The following is an 11431-nucleotide window of genomic DNA, read 5'->3' on the forward strand; positions in this document are numbered from 1 at the left end:
TGTTTCTAATCCAGTGCATGCATTCAAAACCCACAAACATAGGATTGAACGCACAGAAACATATCCATATTGGGTTTTGTGCGTCATTTTTGGTTTGCTAATGATGTAGTGTTATAAACAAAAGATGCGTGACAATTCATCATTCTTTCATCATAGAACAACCAAAACAACATAACAAGGAGCCTTGCTACTGCAAGGGCTTCCATGGGCCTAGCGTGTACATATAATATATAAGTGGTTGGACTTTTTTTTATTATTATTATATGTAGTTGGACTTCATGTATTAATTTTTAGTATGTTAATATTAATTTATACATATATTTCTACCTTTGTCAAAATTAATTTATTGATGTATATGGTCCAATTAATTTCATATTTTTTAATAGTAGTTTGGTCCAATGTTAAGCCAAATTATGTTTATGCATTTTGTATTATATAATTAATTATTATATTTGCCCAAACAATAATTAAAAACAATCTACATAAATATCATTAATAAATTAAAATATGCATTATATTAAATAATATTTTAGTTAAAATAAGAACTCTGTGGATAAAATATAGTACAACCAAAATAACTTGATTGAAATGTATTATTATACTATTTTTTAAACCTATTTTTTGGCAGTTATTTAAAAGGATTAAGTATTATGAAATATTGAATTGATACATTAAATTATTGGTGATGAAAACTTTTATGAAATAAATATTTTATATTTTGTATCTAGTTCAGCCCACCCTAAGATAAATTTATTGGCTACGCAGTATGTTCAGTTGTAACATAACCACACAACATGACTACGCATTCAAGAAGTCTTGTAATACAAAATTGAGACGTCCTCTGAGAAAAACAAGGGATAATTAAATCACAAGATGAAGAAAATTCATCTTGGGGAATGTGAGAATCAACTTTACTATGTGATTTATCAGATCAATTGAATAAACCAAAACCAAGAACAAAGTAAAAGTTCATTCTGATATCAAGTTTTTAGATTGATCTTGACATTGTTAAAACGCTTAAGTATCACTCATCTGACATACTTGATTGAATAGATAAGAAAAAGAGAGACCAGATCAAATCTACGCATGCGAAGACATTAAACTAAAAGACAAGGAAAGTTTTAGGAATAAAAACGTTAACCTCCGTACATGACACTGAATCCAAATTTTTCACTATATTTGAAAAGGTTCGAGGACACGTGGGCAATCACATTGATTAAATGTCGTAAGAAACAGATACAAACAATTCAACCCGGCTTACTTTTTTGAAAGTTTGAAGCAGATCAAACTATAAATACTCGATGAATACTCCACAGACCAACAAACCTCTTTCTTTTCACGATTCTGAACTTTAAAGATTATCAAGCCTTCAAGAGAAAATCTTTCACGCAATCAAACATGTAGTAGATCAAAAGATCAAAACACAAAGTTCAAGCTTACTACCTATGTATCAGATCAATTGATTTATATTACCTTTGTGATATATTAGATCAGGCTTGTTAGAAGCATGATAGCTCTTTGAATTCAAATTGTAACTCATTCAGATAGTGATCTTAAATTGAGAAGTTGACACCAAGTGTTTTCTTTCCATCTTTCAAGGATGTGATCGGGTCGGATTTTTGTACAAGTTGTTTGATGTAAATCAAACTTTTCTAGTGAAATCCCTTGCCGAAAAACAGAAGAAAGGGAGACTTTAGAAGTTTTTAGCTTCCGAACTTCCTTAAAAAATCTCTTGTTCCTTATCTTTTAGCTTACCTGCACTTAAGTTATTTGATCTTTTCTTAAGCTTATTCCTAGTTCAATTTTACAAGACAAGAAGATATATCCGCCCCCCCAAAAGAAAATCAGATCAGTTCTTTTTGAGTAAAATTGTATTTTAAATAAAATATTTTTAAATCAATGACTGTTAAATCAGCTAAAGTTATAAAAAATTAATTTTAAGTGTGTTATTCATATCCCTCCCCCTTCTACACACACTCACGATTCCTAACAAGTGGTAACCGAGCGGGGTTTATCTTTCTTAAAATACTGAACTTCTCTCTACTTGATAAGCCTATGGCAATCATTTAAAAAAATTCATATGTTCTCTACTGAAGATAAATGATGACTGGAAATTGCGCATGCAGGAACATCTATCTGCTCCGAAGACGATGATATGTGGTACATCATTATGGATGGACCAATGAAAAACGATGAAGGCAAACCACTGTGCAGCTGTTGTCACTGAAAGTGCACCTCAAATGATGTGGAGAAACCCAGATCATAGAATGGTGACCAACCGAGGATAAAAAAAAAAAAGAAGCAAACTTGGTACAATGTGGCAAGAGACATACTATAACAAAACCTTGATAAGAATATGTTTAGCAAGATTAAAACATTGCCACCACTGACAAAGAAATATGGGATGAAAACGCACATAACTATGTGAAGGAAATGATCAAACAAAGGATAAAACGTAAACTCATGGTGGCAATCCATAAGTTTCGACAGTATCAAAATGAAGCTCGGAGAAACAATGGAATGAGTTCGCTGAAAGATTTAACAGCATTATGAGTTGAATGCATTTGGAAAAGGCTTACAGTAACAGAGAAGTGACTCTGAAAGTTACGAGAGCCTTTCCTCGTGAATGGGATGTTAAAACAATTATTGCAATGGATAGAAATTCCAAGGGACCTCAATAAGATCGAACTACATGATTTGTTCGCGGATCTCAAAGCTAGGATTTCGAGCTGGGAGTTCGAATTGAAGAATAACCATATACTCCACAAGTTACTAAGGCTCTGACAGCAACAGAGTAAACATCTAATATCAAGACTGCAGATCAACTCAGTAGCGATGCTATGACACTCGTTAGTCAATAAATTTGGCAAGTATATTGAGAAAGACTCACGAAAAAATTCCAGAGCACAAAAAAATCCAGTTTCTGAAGGAAAAAACTAACCCATGATGATGCTATCTTGCTCTTAACTGATGTCAACAAAAAGACATTTTCATAGCTTAATGTACAAAACAAAAGAATAACGAAAGTGAAGAAATCTCACAAGAAGATCTCCAGAGAAGAAAGAAAGATTTTCAGTAGAAAGAAAGAGCAAAAAGCACTAATGGCAGAAGAGAGCAATAGCAAGTGGGCGAAATCAGATACTAATTCAACTTGTTCAGAAACTTCTTCAAGTGAGAACGATGATGAAGTTGTCAAATGGCTTTTGATGGAAGGAGATGATAAGAAATACCAGATGATGGCGAGATATTTGATTTTACGTCAGATGGAATTTACAAGAGAATATCTTATCACTAACTTTAAATGTATTAATGGTAAATGATTATCTGAAGAATAACTCATTAAGAGCACAACAGATAAGTCAGATCAAATGGACTCTACTGCGTCTATTGAAGTAAGATAGTATAAAGGCTCAATTAAATCTGTTAATGACTGAAAATACAAATATGAGAAGTGCACTCCATTTTGTTATATCTGAAAATCAAAGGATGACAAACTTAGTAAACACTTGGAACAATTATTCTGTTTCACTAGATAAAATGAAATGAAAAACAGAAGCAAGCTGGTGAAAGTACTAGCCCTTAGGCTTTAGCATGAATGACAACAATTCATCTGAAACTAATACTCCAGTAATGTTTGGAAAAGAACAATTCCCAAATATATGAAAATTGTTAGATCCAGCCCACGATATAATGAACACCTTGATCCTGAAAATTCTGTTAGACCTCTAAAAAATCAACATAGCACAACTTTTTCATAAAGGTTTGGGATATGTTGAACCTGGAATTTCACAAACTAGACTGACTACGGCCAGAGTCAAATATGCATGGATATATGTCAAAATAGACAGAACTATTATGACGATTAAACATAGACTTTATTTCAAAAACAAACCAGCTCAAAAGAAGTATTGGAAACTTGACATAAAGAGATCGAGTTTGACCATTTCATTAGGCACCCACAACACAATTCAACGAAATGGTAACAGCATAGATCACTTACTCTTGGGGGCATGTATGAATGGAAAATCAGGTAAATATAAGTTCAAGTATGGATTCCTAAGGGATTAATCCACGCATGGACTCAAATAGATAAGGGTACCAAAATTATTTTATCCTTAGATTTCCCAGGATAAAAGAAGTGAGCTGGTAAAGCAACCTTCTGTTACTTGGACAGTGGCTAATACAGACAAATTACTTATAAAACAATCTGTTGTCGCTGAATTTTCACAATTTCCCGGACTCAAAAATCACTATTGGAGAGTAATTGCAAAGGGTAAAACTATGGAAAAGAAGTGGAAACACTAATTAAGTCAAATGGGTATGTTTCGAACCAAGAGAAAATACGTTGTCTAGTGTCCTCAAACATGAACACAAAAAAGGTGTTGACACAAAAAGATTGATTCATGATTAATATAAAATCAATAGCCAAGTCTGAGCGAACATGATTATGGTTTACCGTTACCGTGCCTAATATTGGATTCTCCAAAGTATAAGATTTGCACATCTTGCCAGCTGGATAAGCAAGTCCAATCAAATTTTAAAACAAGGGTTGTAAATCCACTTACCCAAAAGCTTAGAAAATACTGCACATGGATCTCTTTGTTCCGATACCTGAAATGATCTTTGGGAGAAGGAAGTACACATTGGTCATTGTTGATGATTTTTCAAGATTTACTTGCGTGAAATTTTTCCTAAATCAAAAGATCAAACTGCCACCCAACTAATCAAAATTATTCATTTCAGAACAAAATCATATTGGACTTACGTCATCAATTTATCCAAGATCATATTTCTTAAGAAGGAATATTCGTCTGGATAATACATCTCTAACGATCTACAGAGATTCATATAATCATCTACAAAGCCCCCTCCGAATGCTAAGTTTTCTTGACATTCCCGCAATATCTTTGGTTTAAGATTAATTTAAGTTTTAAAAATGAATTTACATTTAGGGTGGAATTCATATTCATATTTATTTATCTTAATTAACTTTCAATATCTTATTTATCTGCTCTGCATTCTGATTGTCAAATATTTGCATATAGTAAATAGACAATCAGATTAAATATAGAAAATATTGTCATTAATAAACCATAATTCTATTAATAACGGATCACAACATTTTTCTCTTAAAATTCACATTCTCTCGCATCCACCTCTTAAGACAAGCATTACAGTGGCTCTGCAGCTAGTTCTTTGTGAACTCATCTAAGTATCAGGAAGAAGTGTTTAAAGACGTCCCTTGCTCCTCTTTACAGAGCATAAGAAAAAACATATTTTTCATCTTGAAAAATGAGCTCAGATCGGTCTTAGGTCGAGCCTTAGTTCGATACTTCTCCTTCCTCAACGGACAAGCATCTAGGGCATCTCTTTTTTCGAGGAGGCAAAGAAGAGCATTAGTGGGTACATTCACAGCTCCTCAATCTTGAATCACGTGGACATTTTCTTCCTACAAGGACCTCATGTCCTCAATTTTTTTTTGTGTGAATCTCCATGTACACCTCTCTGAAAATCTTTCAGTACTCTTCCGAATTGCGTGAGCAGGAAGCTTGATCCAGCCTTATCCATTACTATGTTTCACTGTTTTATCTGCTTATTTAGAGAAGTTTGTAGAAAATTAAGAGGCCTGTACTAGATGATATTTCTTATATGGATGCTAGGGTGCGAATACAAACAATTATCCTATTGATCTGTTTTTGTCTTAAACGACTTCTGCGGATACCCTAGTACTATTAATTCAAAATTCCAGGTGGTTGTGTAACCTTTAATTTACCGCCGTAACATGTCCTTTATCTTTTTTCAAAATTTATACTTGACACGATGGCAGACACATCATCTGAGCATTGTTATATATATATATATATATATATATATATATATATATATATATATATAGTTTCTTTCAAGTGCCCACCTATCATACCCACCACCATGCCCACCAATGATGTGACACTATTCTATTGGATGTGATAAATTGTAGGTCCAATAAAATAGTGCCACATCATTGGTGGACATAGTAGTGGGCATGATAGGTGGGCACTTGAAAGATAACTCATATATATATTTATATATATAATATATATATATATATATAATCTTATTCCCCTGCACACCAGTGTGCAGAGATTTTGTGGTGCACCCTGTGATGTTCGCATGAACGTCTGATTTTTTTTTTAAATGTTCGCGCGAACATCCCGCGGTGCACACAAAAATCCCTGCACACTAGTGTGCAGTGGATCATGACTATATATATATATATATATATATATATATTATATATATATATATACATTTTATATGTATCTCTTTATTATCACTTTGCCAAAAACCCTAAACATTCTCGAACACATTTGCTTTTCACCCTTTGACGGTGCTTTGTAGAAAATATGTCATCAATCACTCAAAACATTCTTCTTGGTGGATTTTCACACCTTCTATGATCTTCCAGATGAAGGAATGGTTGAAATGTTTCATACTCTTGAAGCTTCGGGTCTACGAAAAATCCTGAGTTGTGGGAATTTCATCTTCAAGCAAGTTCTACCCAAGTTCTTCCAAACTGCTAAAGTGGCAGATGGTAATATCACAAGTTCTGTTGAAGGAGAATTTTTCACGATCACTCCTAATCTATTTTCAACATCTTTTGATCTGCCCCGGAATGGATTGACAAATTTTCATCTCTACTTCTCAGAGAGACCAGATGAAAGCCATGTACTCTCTTACGAATGTTCCCATCAAGATTCCCTGCAAGAAGAATGAGATAAAGATTGAGTTTAGACTTCTTCATGACATTGTGGCTAAATCTCTTCTGGCCAAATCAGGATCCTTTGATGCAATCACGGTTGAAAAGTTCGACATTATGGATGCTATTTCCACTGGAACTCAGATCAACTAGTCAGAGGTATTATTTAAGATCTTTACCAGTATGATTACTATTCCTACCATTCAATCTCAAGGTTTTGAATTCCAAATCAGTTATATTCTTAATGAGTTGAATGTACATTTTTGTGTATGGTCTGCACTACATCCTCAAAAAATTTTAAATGAACGAGCCATTGAAGTCTACAATCCAAGAAGTTGATTGTGTTTTAAAAGGAAAAAACATATGAGGACGAGATTGAAGATCTCACTGTTCAGAACGAACAAACTAAGGCTAAGCATCAGTTATCCAATCCACTCCAACCCAAGATGGACTATCGTCCCAAGAAAGAAATCAATAAAAAATAAAACTTGTTTTTCAGGACTCGGAAGAAGAAGAGTCGGAATCAGACATAGTAACTTTGGCTAGCATTATTTCTTCACCAAAAGTCCAGACCAAGAAGAGGTCTTGTCTGTTAAAGTCAGTAAAAATTCCAGCTATTAAACCTGCTCCTGTTTCGGCAATCCCACTCTCCAGAGTTTCTCAAGTTATTCTACCTCTTGTAGAAACTCACATCACCACATTGGAGTCTGGACCGACTCAGTTCAAGGAACAAGGATCCAACACAAATGTTGAGCCTCTATTTCTCTCAGGTGCTCAAATTGCAATTAACCAAGAACTATAAGCAGTTCCATATCAATTCGATGATAGGATGAACCTTTTTTAAAATGGGTCAAGCACAGAACACAGGCACATTTCTCCAATTTTTGTTCATGGAAGATACTCACAAATTTGGTAAATTTTGAGCAAAGAATCTTAGAATGGCTGAAAACACATACATATCTCAAGCCCTTCATAGAAATAATTCACCACTACAAAGATAAAGGAAGGAATGATACGTCAACTTCTGCAATTCAGCGAGCTTAATACAATCCTCGCAGTCCAAATTCCTTTGATGACACTGTCGTGATCAATCAGCTTGAGATGGATGCTCTATTTCTAGAAATGACGGCCAAAACCATAGGCCAGGATCTAAATTTGTATATTCCTAAAGACCAAGTTAACTACAATCAATCTACAGATCAATTTTCTGAGCCTGATCAGTTGATCCTGACACTGCTCTTGTTCTGACTGAACCCATTACAGAACAAACTTTTGAACATCAAGATATTCCAAATCAATTCAAGATTATGATGCAGAACAGACAGAAAGGATGAATTCCCCGATAGATCAGCCTGATCAGCACTCATATTATCTGCCTGAACTCCCGTTAACATCAACAGATGAGATGTTAAAGACTATTGAATACATTGTATTCCCTACATCAGATCCCATGCATGCAATTCTTCATGTCATACCATCTCTACTAAATGAAGATCATCCATATAAAGAAAGTGATGACAATGAACTTGCACTGGTGATAGTACCAAGTCCTCCCAAACCTCATACAAAAGATATTCTAGAATAAGATGCTTCTCTTTCACCGTCATCTTCCAATACATATCAAATTAAAATTAATGATGATATTCATGTTCCAGCTTCAATTGGCATACAAGACATCAGGGATCATACAACTGATTCAGATTTACAAGATCTACAGGACACTTCTCTGGTTCCTCACTCATTGATTCCTCAGCAACCATATCTGATCGCTACTACACTTGGAAAGTTTTCTGATGTTATATCCTCATTTAAAGTAGACAAAGTTCTCACTCCTGATGATTTTCTTGAATTTAAGCAGACGGTCTTTGAAAAGATTGCAGCTATGTTCGCCTCTATTCAACATATGCACAGTCTGCAATTACGAGGAAATACAAATATCATTTGTCATATCAACACTGTCCAAATCTCAATGCAAGACAAATTTCAGTAATTGAGGTCTACCTTTGGCACCCAGCTCACAAAGATTATGGATTTTCTCAAACACTCAGGTGATGCCAAAAAGGGAGAAAAAGGGGCTTCATCATCCAAAGGAGCTTCTTCATCCAAAAAGACCAAGTAATCCGAAAGGCAGAGGCCACAATAGATAAAGTCCAATTTTCTTGTTCATCTGGATGTTATTTGATCTACAACTATATATTTGATCTACGACAATGAATATGTTACTTGGTTTTGACATTACCTGTTGCTCAATCAATTAGTTATGAAATACCATTAACTAAAAAGGGAGAAATTGATGAAGAACACTTCGTAATTTTGGTGATGATTAACATATCAATTGAACAAACAAAACTAAGAAAAAAGTAAAATCAGTCTGATATCAAGTTCGTAGATTGATTTGGACATGTTAAAATGCGTAAGTATCTTTAATCTTCCATACTCGATTGATCAAACAAGAAAAGAGAGACCATATCAAACACCAAACCAGATCAAATCTACACAACAAGCTATTAAACTAAAAGACAAGGAAAGTTGTTGGAATATAAACGTTAACCTCCGTACTCGATACTAATTCAAATTTTCCACTATATTTGAAAAGGTACGAGAACACGTGGCATCTCATGATTAAAATTCGAAAGAAACAGAGACAAACATTCTATCGGTTACTTTTTTAAACGTTGAACCAGACCAACTATAAATACTCGATGATACTCAGAGATCAACAGCTCTTGATTTTCACGATTATGAACTTAAATATTATCAGCCTTCATAAGCAATTTTCACGCAATCAGAAAAGTAGCAGATCAAATATCAAAACACAAAGTTCAAGCTTACTGCCTATATCAGATCAATTGATTGAGATTACTTTGTGATAATTAGATCTGCTTGTTGAAACATATCTCTCTTTGAATTCAAATTGTAACTCAGTCATATAGTGATCTGAATTGAGAAGTTGATACTAGGAGTTCCTTTCGAGGGTTGATCGGATCGGATTTATACAAGTTATTGTATAAATCAAACTCTTCTAGTAAAATCCTTCTGGAAACAGAAGAAGTGGAGATGTAGAAGTTTTAGCTTCGTACTTCCATAAAAAATCTCTTGTTCCTTATATTTACTTATTGCAAAAATTGTGTTTAAGCAAAATATTTTCAAATCGGGTTGTTAAATCAGCTCAAGTTATCAAAATTAATTGAAGTGTGTATACATCCCCCCATACCCCCCNCCCCCGGCTACACACGCTCACGATTTTAACAACTAAGGGTTCTTGGCCTCTAAATTTGTCAATTGATATGATTTACATGGATGAAAATTGATGAAATCTTGTATCTAGAACTCATCTCAAATCGTAAACCCAAAGTCGTCTTTGAAATTCCGCAGTATTTAATGTACTTTAATTTATTGAAAATCTCACGCCTCGATTTTCTAAATAAGTTGATATTAGTGTGAATATAAATTTCCAATCTTCGTGAGAACGATAATGTACTCATCATATATTAAAATTTGACATTGTACACTTGTGATTGAAAACCATGCAACATTATCCCTGGTTTTAATAGGAGTTTACAAAGTATTGGTTAAATTTTTTTTTGTTACAAAATATATTAAAATATCGAGGTGTAAAAATTTTTGAATTATAAAATTCTTATTAAATTTTGGAATAACATTTAAAATATACAAAATGTTAAAATTAAAAGTAAGATTATTCGTTAGTTTTTATTATTTTTCTTCATTCTATATAATACATTCGTTAATAATAATACAATTTTTATAACATAAAAATACCATTTGAACTACATTAATTCTATGTTGACATAAATAAACTATTAAAATTAATATTTTTTCTTGTTATTTTATAATTTTCTGTATATGACAAAAATTATGATACATTTTTAAAATATTACAATTATTTATTGGAATAAACAAAAATAATATTTAAGTTATTTAAGGTAAAGAAAAATGTTATAGTATATAATGAAAATAATTAAAAAGTTGTCGAGTAGATAATTAAATAGGTAATGTAGAGTGTTAATAATATTTTTGGATGTAAATACTAAATATTAATCTCCTTATCAACATAGATTCTCGGTATCTAATTTAAAAGAGTTGTTATTTACGCTCTATTTTTACATGGTGGGATTTAAATGAAATGTAAATTTTACGAAATGGAGTGTTTGCATGATGGGATTTAAAAGAAAAGTGGATAACATAAAATAGATTGTAACAACAACGTTCTTAATCTAACTACCCACATGGTAGGATTTGAACCCAAGATACATGTCTTGGAACTTCAATGGGGTTGTAAACGAATCGAGTTGATTTCTGAACTTTACAAATTAACTTGATAAACATTTGATTCGTATTCGAAGTCATCGAACTCAAGCATAACTCGAATATGTTCAAACTTTTTCGAGTCGGAGTTGAGCAAAAATTATTTTGTGTGATAGCCGATCGCGAGTTTAATTAATATAATATAATTATATATTTCATATATATGCATTTTGAGCTTTTTCGGATATTTAGAGCATCCGATGCTTCATTATCGAATGTAATATTTAAGCATAGTTCAAATAGATCGTGAATGTGTTCGAACATTTTCAAGCCGAATTCGAGCCATAAAATCTAAAATTTTTGAGTTTTGAATTAAGCTCAAACTTAAATATACTTAATTCGAGCCGAAAATTATTACTAATATTC

Source organism: Henckelia pumila, chromosome 4 (assembly GCF_033568475.1).
Source record: "Henckelia pumila isolate YLH828 chromosome 4, ASM3356847v2, whole genome shotgun sequence".
Lineage (NCBI taxonomy): Eukaryota > Viridiplantae > Streptophyta > Magnoliopsida > Lamiales > Gesneriaceae > Henckelia > Henckelia pumila.